Genomic DNA, 20,529 nt, shown 5'->3' on the forward strand with positions numbered 1-20,529 from the left:
ATTCTGACATTTCATTACTACTTCATCCAATTCTAAATTTGACTAAATGTTCTTAGGTGTCTAAGAACATCTCTCATTTTTTCAGATAACCAGCTCAGGAGATTGTTATTGCGCTGCCTTAAGTTACTCTTTTTTTAATGCCTTTCTTTCCATCCACACTTGAATCTTCACATTTTACAAGATCTATAATATACATTTCAAGTCACTTAAATTAAGATTAATTTATATATGATTTGATTTATATATGATTTGATTGAAAAGAAATAATAAAAAAATTGCAAAATGCATTACAAATCTTCCAAAAGTTTATAAATAAATAGATGTTCCAAATCAGACAACTTATAATGTCTCTGCATTGCAGCCTTGTCTGTCTTTGTCTTTTTCCTTTTCAGCTGTCTGAATATTTTATTTATTTGTTTTACTCACACTATATCTTGCCAACCTCGATAAAGCTGCTCTCATATAGATATTTAGCTAATACTCAGAAAATAGGAATTGAAATGGACACTCGTTTTTTAACACTTTGATTAAGAAATATGTTTCATATTTACAATTACTTAGGTCAGAAAAGAAGCCAAAAGAGTGTTTATTAAGCTTGATGTCTATATCAGCACAATATTTGTCTAATTTCATTTAAAATATTTGGATTTTTGGTTTAAAATATGATTAAAGATTCAATCCAATATTTTTTGTTCTCAAAACCTTCATTTATGTTTAAATAAGCTTAAGTATACTATCCAAATATATACATACAGCCCTCTGCAACAGGGTAATCTTACAAATACATATATAATAAATAATTCTTAGTTTTTGGTCTCTTGGATGACGCCGTCTCAAACCTCCAAAGGCATTTACTTACTAATGAATTATACTCTGGTCTGCAAGTTTTTATTCTGTCCCATATGTCATGAACTTTACATGAAAAACATTAAATTATAGTTTAGCTGTGGGGACTGCTCTAGAACCTCTGGATATGATTTTAAGAAAAATAATCAATAAAGGGCCTTACTATGAAAAAAACCCCAACATATTGAGGTATTTCTGTACATTTAGGGCTGCATTTATTAGCAGAGTAGATTTTGTCCAGCTGAGTTCTGTCACAGCTCAGAAAGTAGAATGATTCCATTCAGAATGTTTCACTGCTTGTCTTAATATGATGCAATCCTGGCATCAGCTTATTGTAGTCCAAACAATATTGAATTGAGAAGTCCAACTAAACAGAGGAAATTATATTTATGTCTTTTATTTCTATGTGCTCCAAGTCCTCTTCACTGTTTTTTTCCTTTTCGTATTTCCGTAAGATGAGTTTTTATTCCCCACAGGAGAAATACGTTGCTCTGCCTTCTGGCTCATGGCTGTGATTGGTCTGCTACCTTGAAACTGCACCTTTATACGTACTCATTCAAAGATTGAAGATCAGTTCAAAGGGCTACGGGCCTCAGAGTAGGTTCAGAGAGTAACTCTCAGGATTGAGCTATCCAGTATAAGAGTTATATGTCTCTCTGAAACTGAAAATGCTTAGTATGCAGGGATTAACCCCCAAACTTATTTTGAGTTCTCACTAATCTCACTTTATAAATTGGGGCCATGGAGTCTAGACAAAGAAAACACAAACAAAAAGCAAGACAGTATTTTGTTAAAAAAAACAGAAGACACTCATAGTCTCAGAATCATGTTTAAAACAAATTCAGTCAAGAAATGCCTAGAAAGTAATCTGATTAGCTACATAGTTGCCAATGTAATTTGATAATTTCACGAGTCTTAAAATGTAAGCTTTAGGCATCGATTGTGTATTTTCAGGCAAAAAAATTATTCAGTTAGTCACCAATTAAACCATCAGAGGCATAATGATTTTTTTTTTTTTACTGTATGTCTTGAGTGCTTTACAACAGCTGTACTAAGACATGTTAAAAATGATGTTTAATACTGTCAGCGAGAAAATAGATTAATCGAACTTAACATTTTTAAATGACGTGAATGCAAAACAGTCTTACTTAATCTATGCTATTATAGGAAAGCACTTTCAGGATAATGTGCTCCAGTTCCCCTGTAAAACACTCTGGTAATGACGCATGCAAAAAGCATTTCAAGCTGCATTGAAGTGCTGACAAGTTGCATTTGGTGACAAATTCGTTGTAGATGGATTTGCACCAATGAGCACCACAGAAACACCTATAATTAATAAAATAACAGAAAGAAACATAATTGATCAGAAATTGGTAGATACTATATTGAATGCTAATCTAATTTCAATGAGTTCGTTCTATTGGGCTCTCATTGTAAAATTGTTGGCACAAGATAATAAGGAGAGGAAAAGAGAGGAACTCAAAATATTCCCTGAAAATTGACTTTCCAATGTAGATAATTTGTCTGTAGAAAAATGAGGAGTCATTAGAGGGATTTATATCCTCCACCTCTTTGTCATTAGTGCTCTGATACTTTATTGTGACAAATTAGAGTCTGTCTGGGTGGGTTGTTGACATTGCTTTGTCTGGATTGCATTATTTGTGGTAGAAACCTCTGAAAGACATTCACAAAGTCTCAGTGGATTTCATTTATTCATGTCATTTCCTCCCCGTCTGGGTAATATGAGGTCAGAGCCAATCCCTGAATATAAAATACCGACTACATTTAATCTTACCAGCAATTCAAGGCCTCTGATTTTACTGATTTCCCTCGATTCCGTTTGTGTTTAAGCATAGCTGGAAAAAGCCCACACACGCTTGCTCTATAAAGGAATAGCAGAAAAGCTTTACATTTAGGCAAGAGGATTCAGTTGTGTCTAATAATACTTAATCTGTGCTACCAGGACCTTAAGAAAATCAAAAATATGTCCATAGCTCTTCATAATAGCCATGCTTTAGTAAAAAATGAATAAAAAAGTTGAGCAGATTATCACTTTCATAAAAAGAATTACATCAAACATTGTCAGAGAATGCTGGGACCTACAGCCATCCAGCAAATCTAAGATTGAACCAGTGTGACTCATACTGCTTCTCTACCTTATTCCTATTGAAAACTTGACAACACATCTTAGTGGTAAGCTTCCTCCAACAGATATAGAAACTTGCCTTGCATTTTTCACCAATGTACAGGTTGTCATGGTCTTGACGCTGATGGCTGGCTTAATTATTCATTCCATCCAACTTGTCTTTGCCCGGTTGCTCATTACCGTTCATCTTATCCACCTGTTCCCAGCTGCTATTTATGCTTCCTGTTTTCCTGCCATTGGCACCAGATTATTCAAGCTTAGTTTGAGAGTAAGTGTAGCTATTCAGTGACATATGATTTTCTGAGTTTGACCTGTTTCTGCTTTTTGACTTCCAAGTTTTGCCTGCCCGTTTTGCTCTGCTAGACTAATCTGTTCTGGACTAATTCCTGGTTTCTTCCTGTTTGCTGAACTTGGACCTGTCTTTTAACCTCGGCTTGGATTCTCTTTTAGTACCTCTTTGGCTCTCTGATCTTCTCGCCTGGAAACCTGGTTCTGCAACGACAGCTTTGGATTTACCCCCACGGATACTTCTGCTCCTCGGCGTCAGCCGGCGCCTGCTCATTAGTCTGCTCTGCTCATCACTCTAAACTCTGGGGGCGGCTCCCGACGCAAGCTGTGGAGAAACCACCTGTCTGAATTCTGTTCTTTACTTTTTAAATGTTTATTATTTAATAAACACGTGACCTGTTATACCTCTGTTCTATATGCTTGAATTCTGGGTCAAACTTTCTGAGTGCCTGACATAGGGAGTTAGCGATAAAACATAACTGTGTGGATATTTTCCAAATGTCCAAAGTCCAATTTAATATAAATTGTGTGTCCATAAATGTTGATGTTTGTAAATATGTTTTGGAAAAAAAGAAAAGTTGATGAGATTGTATTGATTTGTTTAAACTGAACAGTTTCAAGGTATGGATTAAAAGTGTTGTTAAAAGTTGTTTATAGCAGTGCCCTTCTATATATTTTAATGTTTTTATTTATGTGTGTGTGTATGTGTCTTGATGTGCTTATTAATTTCTTTAGGGGAAGGCAGCTGTTTCTGGAGCCCTATCATGAAAATAAAAAACATGCTCTTGCACCCTCTGGGACAGACAGTAATGGAAACATATGAAGAAAACAGCAAGAAACAATAAGGAACTTGTGCTATTAGAACATATTAAAAAAAAAGACAAAACATACAGCTGGACACAGAAGAAGACTAAAGGCAGAAGGCTCCTCACGTTAAAAGCTATAGAGGATGATCTTTTATTTCCGGGTGGATCATCTCCCGGTCGTCCTAATTGTCAATCATTCTGGTGATATGTTTACATAAGGCCATTCTATGTGCTTGCCCCATTAGCTATCTTTTTTGTGCACATGTGCACTTTCAATCGTAAATATGTGGTGAGCTACGGTTTCAGACAGTCGTTGAAGCTCACCTTTTTCCCAGCAGTATTTTGAAAAAGGCCGAGGGTCGTAAGAAAAAAAGTTGTCTGCGAAGTGTGTATGAGGGGCGGGTCTTTTAAAAAATTCTCCACAATACCTTTAAGAAAAAGGTTGGTAGTGACACAAAGGCTATATATTTTCCATTATTTTTCATCCAACTATATAAAGCTATTCTGAATTGGTTCTTCAGTTAAATTTTTACACTAATTTCAATTTCCGGTAGCTTTAGTTTGTTTAATCTAGAGAAAGTTTTATTGTGCAGATTAAAATCTAAGTTGTTTAAGTGATATTACATTATGAACACTTTACCACATTGTCTCTTATACTTTTGACACTCCATATCTACAAAATGGAATGATGGCAAAAGCCCTGTCCTTTTAATATCAATTTATCTTACATTTTGAAAGGAAAATCTGATGAGTTTAATATGGTTTGTTTTGTGTTTTTCTACACATAATAGACTTTCCTGCAGCTACCCACTCCTTCATGCCTGAAAGGTTGAAGAAAAGTCTCAGTTCTAGTCTTCATTGATCAAAGTGTAGCTTCTAGCCATTGCTTGATTGAATGCTGTTGAGTTTCCGCTTAACAGGCAATTAGTAGAGCACATAATATTTCATTTTTGGTCAGTTTATCGATGAACTAATACTAAAATCTATAATGCTTGCTATACAGATCCATTAAAGTTGTGTCACTGCAATTTTTCATTCTGTAAGTTTAAGTCAGGAAGGGAAGCTTAACTGAAGTTCATATTTCTAATTATAAAGATGCTCTATTTCTATGTGATGCTAATATTCCCAGTTAGGAGAGGCTGCAGACAGGAGGGTACTGAATTTAGTTTGGCCAATCAGGCCTGAAAGGTTCAAGAATGAAATGCAGCCTGGGACAGATAAAATATATTAACATGTTGGATATAAAAACTTTAGTCTGTCTTTATAAGAATAAAATAGTGCTTAGCTTGAAATTAACTTTTAAACTTGAAAGATTACTTGAAGTCAGAGTTGGTCTTGTCTGTCTCTATAGTCATTTTCTATTATGTACAGAAATGTTGTCTAGAGGCACAGAGACTTTTATAGAATCTGGTATAAATCAGCAAATTGAGCACAGAATGCTCTGCATTCAGAGGGGATATTGTGTAAAGCTTCCGTTAAATTTTAACTGCTTTACTTAGAAGCAACAAACTGTCACCAAGTAAATTATCCATGAACATATCTTGTTGTACCGTACATGATACAGTCTGAAGAGTCTCTCTCTCTCTCTTTATATATATATATATATATATATATATATATATATATATATATATATATATATATATATATATATATATATATATATATATATATATATATATATATATATATATATACTTCCTGAAAGCATTTTTTATCACTATTAATCTGTAAAGATTTATTTTATTTATGCTCTTTATAATAAAGGCTACTTGTTTCGCTTCTTAGTTCTTCTTGGTGTTGTATGAGCAGAGCGGTCTCTCCAAAGGCTTCTATGAGTCATACAGATGTTCGCTGGCAAGCTTATGATGCCTGCATATTTGCTAAGGAGAGATAAGATTTCAATCCATTACTGCATGGTGCACTTCAAGTGATCCATCACCTCTTTAATAACCATCCCCCCCGCCAGGAGGAGAGATCCTGGATGGAGCTCCAGACTAAGTGCAACTGATGCTAATTATTCATATCTCCCATTTCATAAAACTCACATGAACAATCACATTTATATTATACTTCATGTTGATTGCATTACAGTGTTGTGCTATGCCATGCCTATAATGTCCTTTGACAGCTCTCTGGACTTGTCCAAAGCCACACAGGCACATTTTCAATCTGACTAATTTTGTGGGGGGTTGAATATCTGTATTTTTCCCCGAGAATTTGAGTGATTCTAAAATGAAACTATAATATAAAAATATATTGCTTTAGCTTTTTTGTGTAAACAAAGCTTCAATATTAGATGGGTATCAAATTTTGATTTACTGCATTTACTGCAGAATATGCTGCATCTACTCTCAGTAGATGCAGCATATTCTAAAAGGATAAGCCACTATCCCTAGTATTTGACAGAAGGTAGAAACATGGTCAAAATCTACCAAAAAGAAAGATGGTCAGCATCTTCTCTTCATCATTTTTGCCCAAAGGGAGTCTAAGAAAACGTTAATAAGGCAGTGACAAAGTTTACACATCCAGGCCCAAGGGGCGAGCAATATGTGTATGGAGTCCAAGAGCACCTGTGCTGGTCTCAGCAGGCTTTATTCTGCTTGCTCTAGTTCGTCTCTGTGTATTTTCACATGTAAAACAAATATAAAATTTCCCATATTTGGAAAAGTAGAAGTATGAATAGCTGAATGTTTCTAGGTGGCAGAGAGTTTCAATTATAATATTTTAAAGAGTTTTTTAAAGGTCAATCAAATCCCTCAAAACTCCAACTGCCTAAAGTGTGGTTCAACAATTTGTTTTACTCTAAGTAAATTATTTTTTTAAATAATAAGAGTTGTTTGGGGACGAATAAGAAAAAGGGTAATTTATACCTTTGCTTTTCCGAAGCTGTTGAAAGTCAAAATAGCTGAGATCAAGAAGCACAGAACAAATACGTGACATAATTCTGTAAAATGAGCCTGACGCCAACATGTTAGAGATTCCTCTGGGAACCAGTCTAAAATTCAGCTAAAAACAGAAGCAACCTTTGTGCATGTGGCAGCAAAGACACTATAAGGATACACAGGGTTGTGGGTGAAATGAGAAAATGCTTCTAGATCTTTCTCTATTGTTGGGCAGGGAATGTCATTTAATATCAAGGTTTTTAAAGGCTGTGGTTTTCAAAATCATCCTAGACTGTTATGATTTTCTTGGATCCTTATTTCTTTCATAATAAATGCATATCTAGTAGCCACTACCCTTAAAAATGCAATGGTTTTCTAAATAGCTGAAGCAATGAAACAAATTTTGAGACCATCAATGTTGATAACTGCAGTGAAAAGAAAAAACCCCAATTCATCTGGAGCCCATAAAGAAATGTAATTCTCCCACTATTTGCAGTGTATATAGGGTCGAGCTGTACATGTATTTAAACCATGCTTGCTCCTACGCTGCTATCTCCTGATGTAATATGTATTTGCCACATGCATTTTCTTGGAGCTGTAATCAGCAGCATAGTCCTGTGAGAGGCTGTCAGGAATTGTGTTTGCAGCAATGTTCTTTCCTCCCCTCTCCACCTCCTCCAGTGGACAATCAGCCAACCTGATTACACTCATGACTCAGGTTGCCGATTGGCTGTCAGGGCGCAATCATGCATGTGTTTTGTTTACAGGCATTATTGTCTCAAACAATGGTGAGGGAAAAAAACTGTATCTGATGCATTTAGATGTGTAATAGAACGGATAAAGACAAAGAAATTTAATATTACTTTATTCCCTTTTTTGATGGTCGACCATTCAATTTTTCCTCTTTTTGTGCAACTTTAATATATTTATCATTGCCCGCCGCATAGAGGTGCTAAATATGTTATTTAATCAGATAATATTCAGACTGTCATATGTTGTATTGTTTGTGAACACAAACCCGACTGGCTGTTTGTTAGAACAACAAATGAAAGTGTGAATCGAGCTGAAATCATGGTCAAAAAGATAACTCTTCATACATAAAGAATAGATTTCATTGAATAAGCAAGTATAGAATTATATAAGTTAGTCATACATATTTCAGTCAACAACTCTTGATTAAACTAATAAAACTGACAAAGAGGAAGGGAAAACATGGTTGAGAACCATATTCAATAAAATTATGCAATGATGTTTCAGTTTAACATTTTATGTTTGAGAACCAAAGCTTGTCTTGAAGAATTTGGAATGTGGTCAAACTTTTAACTAATTTAGAGCAATTGGACTGTGATTAAATCAATTCAAAATACAAACCAAAGGTAAATAAAGCATAATTTGGAAAATAATATTTTTTCAAATGTTTGCTTAATGAGAAATCAATAACATTTATTTGAATAAGTCTTAACCTTCTTTGATTGAGCTAGTAGCTAGCAAACACTCCCGTTGAATGACTTGGTCATAATTTGGTCAATAAATGTAATGAGCAAATGTGAAAATATTTGGACAGTAATGTTATCTTGTTCAAACCCTTAGTGAATTAAAGCTGATTTTAGCTTTATATACAACAGCTCAAAACCCATCAGTATATGAACCATGTGGTTCAACCTGTTATAGTGTCTTTTCTCAGCGGTAAACACATAAAAAGATGAAAAATCTTTAAAGAAGCAGATTATTTAGCTAAAAACTCTTTTTGACTTGTTTGCCAGACCTGCAACCTCTGTATCTCCATTTGAAAGGCTTGAGTTTTTTTCTTAGGTATTTAGCATCAGGTTTTTTTTTTTTTAATTTATGGCCACATATAAGGGCTTTGGAACCTCTAGCCTCTTTAAGGCATCCAAAAGTCCTGAAGCTCACAGCAGTTTATGCCCCTGTCACACCTTGACGATTTAGACCAGCATTTGCCTGTCGTACGGAAAAACCTGGCAAAACATTGGCCAATGTTGGATAAGTTAGTAAATTTTGTATAAGTTATGAGCACGCTGAAATATGTTGACATACGGCAAGTACGTCGAGCACCTATGCCAGCATAAGTTATCTGATTGTTGACATACTGTAAGTCTAAGTTACTCATAAGTCATGGTGTCCAGCTTATCCAATACCTATGAGTAACTTGTGCATAACCTATACATAATCAAGAACTTATCTCAGACTCATATCAACGTATTTGACGTGTTCCAGACAACTGCTAAATGTGTTTTCAACGTCTAGCTTTTGTATAATGGCGTATTGGCAGCCTTTTGGTATAAAAGGGGTTTAGAGGAGGAAACCGTCAGTTTTCCTCCAGACTTCATCATAGGGTGAGCGAGAAAATGAGTGTGATGAGTCCTCCCTATGTTCATGCCCAAGACTACAACCAACAAACTTCCTAGCAGACATGACGTTAAATCTGCTGTGACTGCAAACCTTCTGTCTTTTTCTTTGTTCTATTTTTTATTTTGGGTGGTAAATAGCGTGTCTGTGGTGGGCAATAACAGGGTTCCTTGGAAATCTTTAATATTGCTAGACCTTTCACATTTGAAGCAAAAACTAAAATGTATTTAATTTGTGTTTCATGAAACTGACCAACAAAACCTGTGGTATATTTGTATAAATGCGGTTTTAAAACGGAATAATGCTCAGTCAATACATTGAAGAAAAAGGTTTTGCTGAGCTAAAATATTTAACATGCTGTGTTTCTTTAACGATCCATCTGATGGCTACAAAAAGTCTGGTTTAATCTTATCTAACAAGAGCACCTTTTTCGTATGTTTGCTATGTTCCCCATTGCCATTTATTAAAAAAAATGTCTTCCTCCTGAGTTACCAAGGCTCTCTCATCTGCTACCTTAAAGGGATAGTTCGGTATTTTTGACATGAATCTGTATGGCATCCCCATCACCAGTGTCATGCAATCACACTGACTTACCCCTGGCAGCGTCCTGTGAGCAGAGTTCTCGTCCAGTTTTGGTCAAGCCAAAAGTAGTCCGGCAGGTTTGCTAGAACCAGCGAAATAAAACGTTTCTCTTCCCAAAACATTATGTGTTCAAAAGAGTGATATTTTTGCATCCCAAAAACGTTGTAGTGGAAAAAGTCACACGTCGTTATCACTTGGTCCTATTTTCTCTCTGTTCGTATCAGTGCGCGCCGTCATTCAGACAGCGAGCTCAACAACAGCCAGATGCATGTCTCCCTCCGCCTAGCTCCTAGCTGGGCGGAGGGAGACATGCATCTGGCTGTTGTCAGGTTAGTAGGCCCTAGCTGTCTGAATGACGGTGCGCACTGATACGAACAGAGAGAAAATAGGACCAAGTGATAACGACGTGTGACTTTTTCCACTACAACGTTTTTGGGATGCAAAAATATCACTCTTTTGAACACATAATGTTTTGGGAAGAGAAACGTTTTATTTCGCTGGTTCTAGCAAACCTGCCGGACTACTTTTGGCTTGACCAAAACTGGACGAGAACTCTGCTCACAGGACGCTGCCAGGGGTAAGTCAGTGTGATTGCATGACACTGGTGATGGGGATGCCATACAGATTCATGTCAAAAATACCGAACTATCCCTTTAATAAATACTCTCCTGAGTGGATGGCTATGACTTGGAACATATCTGATATGTGGTCTGTTAGAGGTTCAAAGCTAGGCATGTTGCTTTATTTCTAAACCCTTAATGAAACTAATCGTCTCAACTTTAACTCTAAGCTCTTCTCTGTGCTCTTTGGTTTCATGATGCTTTTTGTTCAGTGTCTATTGTTCGATGTTTGTTCAATCAGTCCCAACAATTTTATCTTCAGGTATAATTCAGAATGGGCTTAAATGCTGATGCATTACGCACTTACGAAAAAATCGAAAACATAAATCCCCTGTTCTGTGTGCGGAACTTGAATTAATTTCGTGCTACCTTCATACTCATGTGTCATCTCTTGCTTTTAAATGTCTCTGCTTAAAGACTGGACATTGCATGTGTCAGCTCAGATGTGACAGGCTATTGACGGTGACATTTGTTTTAGGGAAGGTTACGACTGTGAGGCTAGTAAGTATTCTCTTGACTCCTGTCAACACGAATAGCTGTTTTTGTTCTTGTCGTCGAAGCGATAGGTGGAAGGACCGCAGCTGACACAAATTGGATTGGTGGCATGTCAGGTTGGGGTATAGAAATGTAAAAAAGACAGGAATGGATTCTTTTTGACTCTGTGTGAGAGACTGTCTTGGTGTGTGTGCTAGGCCTGAGAGATGATTTGTGTGTGAGGGGTTTGGGGGAGTTTTTTTCTACCTTCTTGCTATTCAGGGTGGTTGCTGACCAGTGTGTGTTTCTGTGATAGGAGAGGCGACACCAGTTGTTTGAGACGCCCAAGGTGTCAAAGGAGATTTCACAGCTCCTTGAGCACGGTAATCCCGGAGCTCTTCATACAAGATGGCAAATAAAAAGCCCCCCTGGAAGATGCTTAGACACTTCCTGATCCCCGCTTCCTCTGATTTGTATCACTTTACAACATGAAGTGTTCTTGTTCTTTACAAATAAGGTCACTGCCACCTTGCTTTGTTGTACTGTTTCACAATTGATCAAATGCAGTAGCAACACAAGCCTAAATTAAAAATGATAATACATGACACATGGTAAATAATACTTGGTGTTTGTTTTGTTGCAAAGCCCAGTTCTACTTATCTGCCACCCTTAAAATATTTACAACCTATCCACTGATATTAAGTAGTTGTAAACAGAGGGATGAGTGTATTTTTTTAATGGACACTTTAGTACATCAACAGCTCTTTCAAATGGAATATTACAGTGAATATTTTAATGTCTCAAAAGTGATGTTGGATTAAAGGTAAATCTTCCTACTCAAACAAGTTAAAGTCGTTTTTAAAAGATAACTAATTTATTGTTTATTCAATTATGTCTACACAAGGTGTAATTTGTGCAGTTTTGTTTTTTGCCTGAGGAGGGCAGGGTTGAGTTGTTCTGTCAGAGCTAAAGAGTTCAATATAAAAACAAAACTGAATCCTAAAAGAAATCTGCTCAACTAAGAGTTGTAACATTTATTTGCAATTTAGAAGCAATTAGAGCCCCTGATGCTATTGATCTTGTTTTAGATGTATAGTTAGCAATAATTTGCTTTTGTTTCCTTGATTTATTACCCATTTTTTACGTCTGACCCAAGACCTGTCTGTCTAAAGGCACCCAAACCCAAACAATTAGCAATGAAGCAGTAAAACATTGGAGTACCACACAGTACCACCATACATCAGAGTAAAAATGCAACATTTATCTGTAATAATCTTCGACCCCTAGGGCCCAGTGGGCCAAGGCAGATAAGTAAACAGCCTGTCACTGCTGCTGTTCCTGTGTGGGTGGCCTGCAGCAATCACAGATGACGTCCTGTTGGTCCAAGAAACTGGTGATCCATCTTCTTTTTTCTTCCCATATTTCTTTCCTCTCTTATCATTTCTAAGAATCCATTTTCCAGTGCAGTTTTATCTGCTACCTTCAGAACCCCACCAGCTGTGCTCTCAGGAAGTGTGTGTCGCTTTATCTAAAGCAGCAGTAAGGTTGACCTTGCTGCAACTTTAACACTTTATCAGGGGCACAACAATCTTCATGGGTAAGAACATCAGCAAAAGAAAATAGTCTAGCTTGATAGCAGCTGTCCAGGTTGGCGCTGTGGGGCGGCACCGCTTTTGGTCAAAAGTCACAGACAGACAGCCTTCAGCATGCTGAGATTCATTGGCCTTGAAGACAGAGGTGGAGAAAAACAAAAGAAAGCATTATCCTTTCAGCAGGAATTTTATCCTCTCAAAAATTGTCACAGCCACAAAATATTGATCATTTATGATCTACTGTACCATGTTTAGAAATTAGAGCGTGTAAATGTTACTTTATGCATTTTATATATTCTTTTTTTTAAGAATTTAATATTTTCAATCCTTTTATGCAGAATGCTTTTTCAAACTGCAGTCATTTTTCATTTTGTGCATCTAAAGGAGCTGTTTTTGATTGTTTTAACAAGAGGAAATCTACTTTTAAAGCTCCTCAACTTTGAAATAAACCTCCTCTCGATCATTACCTTTAGACCCACTGGATGTGTTTAAATAATTCCTAAAACCTATTTGTCAAGACAAGCATAATCTTAACTGACTCTTTGTTGCCTTGTTTTTTGTTCTACTTTAATGTTTGATGATGTAAAATTGTTATTACTTTGAAACACTTTTTAACTTTCTGTCTGAAAAGTGCTATAGAAATAAGGCTTACCTACTTACCTTTTTTTTAGAGATAGGTTTTCTTCTAGTAAAAATAGATTCATATACATCCATTTTATATATGTTTTTAGGCAAAAGAGTTGGGTGACAGAGGATTTTCTATTCAAAGTAAAGAGAAAAAAATCTATGGATCTATGAATACACTTTTGACACATGCAAAATTGGGTGTAGTCTTTCAGAGAAACACATTCTTTGTTTAACAACCTTGGGTTCACAACAGTAAAACTGTCTGTGTGAGACTATATAAAATAAAACTCTACAAAATGATCAGTTGCTAAAATTACTTTAGTTACACAAGTTAAAAACTTCTATCATTTAACTATGTCAATGAATCATTGAACATTAACTAAATTCTTCACTCTTTGCCCTGGAGAAGCAGCTCAGATCCTACTACATAAAGTTTATTGGCCTTTTAAGTGTTTTTATGTTTACTCAGGAGAAAGGGTTTCCAGTGTTGGTTTTAGGTTTAATGTAGAGAGCTGACTTTTACTATATTTCTGTACAACTTTCTATAGTGTTGATTTGGAAGAAAGCAGAGTCAGGGTTAAAGGACAAGTTTGATATAAGGTTTGAACTCAAGCACAACCACACTGTTCATTTGTTCATACTTTACCCTTAGACAAGAGAAGTTAATAATTACAGGTTAAAAATGCATGTTTGTGCTCAGAATAAGTAAAAAATGCTAATGTTTTACATACCATTGTTAACATTATACATGGTGCTGTTTTACTTCCAATACTGTATTGACCTTTCAAAGTGTAAACTCCAATTAATCCCTTAAATTGTGACACCAGGTTGTTAGCAGTAGATCATTAGGTCATACAAGTTGTAGGTCAGTGTCAGGATTTAGTTCTTGGAGTTGGACCCAAATGTGACACAGCCAGGGAAAATTGACTTAGTGAGTTGAGAATTTTTGCTAAATGAAAAAGAAAACTAACAGTCTTGGTAAAAAAAAAATTGTAACAGGAATATGTCTGGACAGACATGGACAGTACAGCAGTAGCATTGTGGCAGAGACTAACAGCTATTCACAAATACTCTGTCATCCATGTGTCCTGAGTTCCAGTGCAAACAAAAGCAATTCTAGTCATTACAGCACTTCACAATATCTCCTTGGAGCAGCAGCAGGACAGAAAGAAAGAACTAAGATTCAAATCTATTTCTGACAGAAATACATATCAGAAGTAAAGTATACCGATATGAATAACTTTAAGTAAATGAATGCAAGAATAAATTGGAAAGCCAAAAATGTAAAAGATGCACAAAAAATTCAGTGGAAAAGTGAACTAATATAACAAATCAGCCTAAAAGACTTGATTAGTTTGCTGAAGACATCACACAGAGACTCTGTTGATGATTCCTTGTTGTGCTCCTCAAATAAAACATTTCTAGCTGTGCTATGGTTTCAATAAAAGGGATGAATGGTCTCTAATATTATGTCAAAGTCAAAGTTACAAATATGGTGGGCATAGCAAAGGTTTTCTGCCAAAATGTTGCACTAAAGTATCATATATAGCATGCCCATGTCATGCCATGAGTCCATGTGCGATTTGAGCACATACTTACATATAAGATGATTAAGTAATAGACATTTGTCTTTTTATCATTACGTCCAATGAGTTGTTCATTTTGCTTTCACTATATGTTGTTGAAACCTGTCATTCCCCCCTGTTGTCATGCCACCTCGTCATGCTCCGTCACTACAACCTGTCATCAGTTGATCGTCATACGCGCCCTGCAGTTACAACCTGTCCCCTATGTCTGACTGTGTTGTCACCTAAGGTCCTTTGGCTCCGTTTGCAAGTGCTTCTTTTCTATCTTCCTAGAAAGTGCTTGTTTGGTTCATCTTTATTTTCCTTTTGATGTTTCAAAGGCAAAAAACAATTTTTCATTAGACTCTTCATTTAAAACATTTCCCTACATTTTCTTTCCCTCCAGTAAATGTAAGATGTTTAACACAGTAAAACTACTGCTAACACAGGTGTCAAAGGTATGTTCCTTTTTTTGTCTCTGCTTTAACACTAAATAAAATAATTATAGGATTTTGAAGAACTTGACTGCATGCTGGGCAGGTTATTCATTGTGTTGATTTTGGTGTGTTTGAGCATAAACATATCTAAAAGGTGCAGAAAAACAGCCCTGGAGGCCTTGAGTTTGACACTCCTGGAACAGAGAGTACAATGTTTTCAAAAATAGATTCAGTCAAATGTGATTATGTTTACTACCCACCTGTTTATTTTTCTTCATTTTTTCAATATTGTTCCAGGGATCAAAATAAGCGAGCAAAATGTAACTGAAGTCAAAGGATTATTGACAGACATGGCAGAATTTGCTCAGAAGGGAAATGTATTATTAATATCAATGCCATTTTGTTTCTGTCGCACATAAAACCTACAAAATAACTGCATTAAACAACCACAATGTTGTAAATCATGTATATTAGATCAGGGAACAGTCCAACAATTAGAAGATTTTTTGTAGAGTTTTAAATTGTGATCATAACCTCTGTACATAAATAACATGTTCAATTAAAGAATTTACAAAGTTTCTTATTTTCTTAGATAATTTAATAATAATAATTTAATAATTTTTTAGATTATTTTCATTATAATACATTTTTATTCACTGTAATAAAATCAGAACAATTTGCTAAGACCCATCAGTCAAAGAGGGTTTTACTCATAATCACTGGCATAAAAAGGCCTCCCATAAAAGTTAAAATGAACTGTAATATGTGCTGCAAAATATGTTGACAGCATTTTTCAAACATCAGAAAACGACTGAGCTCCAAATTCTGAATATAAACTATGAAAGTACAAAAAGTCATGAGTTAAGATACAGAATCAGTTTTACTGGGCAGATCCAACACAGCCCTAAAGAACAGTAAGATGCATGGTAATTGTCACCATAACAGGTATGGCTTCATGCAGCCACAATAACCATCATTACTATAATGACTGTATTTGCCTGAAATTCTAAGCCTTTGAATCTTTGCTTCTAAGTCCTCCTGGTTTTATTACATTTGTATGCATTATCAGAGGGAGATTCTCTGAGTTTCACATGAAGCAAAAGAAAGGAACATTCTGCTGCCTTAAAAGATATAAAATCCCTGAGTAAAAACGGGACTGCTGCAAAATCTAGATTCTACATCTTCAGCAATAGAATACCAGTTTCTCTTTAGACTATTATGTGGAAGCAGAGCATTGTTGTAGGAATATTAACACTAAAGATACATTATGGTTATAGAAATATTTTTATCCTTCTGATAAAATACCTGAGTAGGTTTATGTAAACGTTACAAAATAGATTTAATGATAAAGTAGTATTATTTTACTACCCTCAAATGTTCTTGTGGAAAAGCACAAACTGCTGGCTATTATCATGGTGAATAAATTACTTTGAAGAAGCTGACTTACCGAATTAACATACAATTCACCAAAAAAAGCACATTCAGCATTTTGGGTTGTTCAACTCTTTGAAGGTAAATTGTGATAAAATTTCTTACTACTTACCAAATTTTGCATTCTGTGGATGTGACTCAGAGATACCTTTACTTCAAACTTGTGATTGAATGTTCAATTTTTGCCTATTGTCCCATCTAGTTGGCTACTGTAGATGCAAAACTAAATGTTTTCCCTCTGTACCCATCTACTATGTATACTATAAATACCACAAATTTGGAGTGACATAGATAGCAGATATTGAGTTGATACCTGTTTTCTTTATCTTACATGGATAAATATTTAATTTGATAATGGGCAAATTTATTGAATGTCAGAAGAGCAAAGAAGGGCTACTGGAGAGCAGCGGTCAGTACAATAAAGGAGCAGGTAAGTTATAAATACAAATGTTTTACAAAAAAATTCAATATAGTGTGGTGTTTTATGAGAATTGCAAGTACAGGACAGTTGACAAGTTACACCTGTCTGCTACCAGACCAGTGGATATAGGGGTAATGCTGTCCACTCATGCTATGGGTTCATAGCCCGCCATTAGTCCCTTGAGGACTAACGCAATACCAGCTCCCCCAAATCAAACAGCTTGCCCTGTGCAATTCCAGCTCTCAGCTTCTCTACCATGCAACTCAGGAAAGAGGAAGTGAGCTTGACAATTCCCTGCAAACCAGGGACTGGCTGGGAATAATAAGGTGACTGTTTAGTGTGCCGGTGTTTGTAACCTCTGGGAATTGGGGAAGTAGTGATATCTGAAAAGTCAACCTGGGTAGCACACAGAAAAGCCTATTAAGATGGCCTCTCATTTGTCTCGTTTTACATAATCATTCAAGAAGCTCAGAATGGTTGGCTATAATGTGTGCCATAACTGTCTTTCATGTTTTCAATAATATCTGTACTATCTCGCCTGTATATGATGATTGTTTTTACTGGTAGTTCTGCAATGAATTATTGTGTGTTAGATACAGAACTGATCATCTCTCGATGCTTCCCCTTTTAATGAGGAATTATAGTTTTCGTTATAAAATGAAGAGAGATAGGCTTTAATCATAAGCCAATGTGGAAACAAATACTCTTCTGGGACGTGGTATTTTTTTCCAGAATGAATAGATTTATCTAAAACCTTATAAAGCTGTAATATTGGGTTATAAAATTACAGTCAACCACAAAATAAACTCAGAGGGGCAGTCAACAAAAAAGCAATAAAAGGCTATGGTGTTTCAATGTGTCCTCATAGACTTAGTCAAATAAAAAACACACTACATGCTGTTTTCATTGATCCCTCCCTTGGTACAGGGATGTGAGCCTCTATTAGTTGTTTTGTCGGCCTCTATTCCATTGCTTTCCCTCCTCCACCCCTGCTTCTTCCCCATCATTAATATTCTCTCTCTCTCTGTTTAACTCAGGGGATCAATCACCTGATACCATGGCAACAAAACCACCCATGCAGGTGCATGTGTGTGTTATGTTTCCATTCTGTGTGCTCTTTCTGTACAGCAACTGTACCTGTTTCCTGCCAGTCAGAGCCCTGAGGCCTCTGGTGGTACTGCTCTCCTGCACTGCCCTTCTATTCAGAGTGGCTTTGACAGCTGTCGAGTCAAGATGCTCTCACCTGCCACACTTGGCTTCCTCTCAGCTCTGTGCAGAATAATGACCAAATTCAAAGGAAAAAAAAAATACTTTGAGCACTGTCAGCCTTGCTTTGTTTCCATCTAGTTAAAGACACTGGTGCATGAGAACTATTTTTTGAAATATTTCGAACATGCTGACAGGGGTGAATCGAGGATACTTTTCAGTGGAGGAGTCTGTTATCTTAAAAGAGCACTTTGCCCTCAAACAACACTTCTTATGGTTTGAAGCACACATTGGTGATTTTAGGCCCCTGATATTGATCCAAGCTTTTAAAAAAATTGATTTTTGGGGGGGATATTGAGAGGTGGGTAGAATTTCCAAAAATGTAACTAAGGTAAGAGTAGAACTACTTTACTCAAGTAAGAATAAAAAGTAGCCTTTCAAGAAATTACAGTACTTCACCAAGAGCAAAAAAGTATTTGGAAAAAGGCTACTCAGGTTCTGAATTCCCAATATCTGATTTACTTTAGACAGACTAAAATGTAGTTATTAGGAAATCCTGTTATTTTAATAATTATCATAAAATAAATACAGCAAACTGCTTCATTCTGTGTATCCCTGCTTCTTTCTGTAGGTCTGCTACTGTCTCTTTGAACCCCAGTCGGCCTAGGCAGATGGCCGCTTACACTAAGCCTGGTTCTTCCTGTTAAAAGGGAGTTTTTCCTCTCCACTATCGCTGCAAGCATGCTTAGTGTGAGGGATTTCTTTGGAGTCACTGAGTCGATGCAATCAACTGGTTTTCCTTAGAAAGAATACTTTGAATCATTTTGACTGTATGAGCTTGTTGAATTTCAAAGTGCCTTGAGATGACATGTGTTGTGAATTGGCGCTATATAAATAAAGTGAATTTCATTGAAAAAACGTAATTTGAAAATAACGAATCCAGGCAAAATAAGCATTTTTTCTAAACTATGTTTTTTCTATATAAAATTTGACCATCCTTTTACAATGTTTACTCCTTGTTATATATTAGCTTGCTCTCCAAATACACTACTCAAAAAAAATTAAAGGAACACTTTGTAATCAGAGTATAGCATCAAGTTAATTAAAATTCTGGGATATTAATTTGGTCAGGAAAGTACCAGAGGGGAATGGTTTTACAGGTGGAGGCCACTGAGATTTTTTCCCCTCCTCAACTTTTCTGACTAATTTCCATCAGTTTTGCATTTAGCTAGGGTCTTTGTCACTACTGTTAGCATGAAGCGCTACCTGGACCCTACAGAGGTTGCACAGGTAACCCAACTCCTCCGAGATGACACATCAATACGTGCCATTGCCGGAAGGTTTCCTGTGTCTCCCAGCACAATCTCAAGAGCATGGAGGAGAATCCAGGAGACAGGCAGTTACTCCAGGAGAGCTGGACAGGGCCGTAGAAGGTCTACAACCCATCAGCAGAACCGGTATCTACTCCTTTGTGCAAGGAGGAGCAGGAGGAGGAAAATGGGAAAGTCTCAATCCAAATGTTTGCTGATAGCAAGGCTTCCCAAATCAGACACAGTTCACCGCTAGCAGCTATAGATGAAAATAAATACCAATCTTTTAAAGAGATACAACCCTGAGGCTATAACTGGTTTAACTGTTTGTGCAGTGAATAGGTTACAATTTAGGAATCTTTCTGCTAGTAGTCATTTAATGTTGTCAAAAAAAAAGCATAAATTATTATATTTAAGAGGAAAATTGATCCTCTTTCATTCTTTCTCTTCTCCTCTTCGCATATTACCAACAACTTCACTCTTTGCCTTATATCTCCTCTCCTCACATGGTTTATTATTTAGTTATTACCGTCTGTGCTTTTATCCAGGTACTCCTCAACATCTCTTTCTTCCCTTCAGACTCTTTTCATTCTCTCAACCCCTCCTTCTCCAGGTGATGACTAAACCTAAAGGAAGGAAGACAGACTGGGTAATTAGACAGAAGCCTAAGAAGGATGGCACTCTCAAGAGGTAGAAATTAGAAATAGGAAGGAACGGAGCTTCATTTAAAAATCTATTAAAAGTTGTTTTTACAAAAGCAGTCATAACAATTATAAATGTTGAAGAAAAGCAGATTTGGTAGCAGATATTACTGTAAAGATATTTATATAAGGTCTTGAAAGTGAAGTACTGCTTTTGGGAATTTATTAACCAGGTGAAACATGTTTTTGTGAGATAAACTTCAGATTGAAATTAAAAAATGGTAA

Source organism: Cyprinodon tularosa, unplaced genomic scaffold (assembly GCF_016077235.1).
Source record: "Cyprinodon tularosa strain WSP-4 unplaced genomic scaffold, ASM1607723v1 ctg636, whole genome shotgun sequence".
NCBI classification, from domain to species: Eukaryota; Metazoa; Chordata; class Actinopteri; order Cyprinodontiformes; family Cyprinodontidae; genus Cyprinodon; species Cyprinodon tularosa.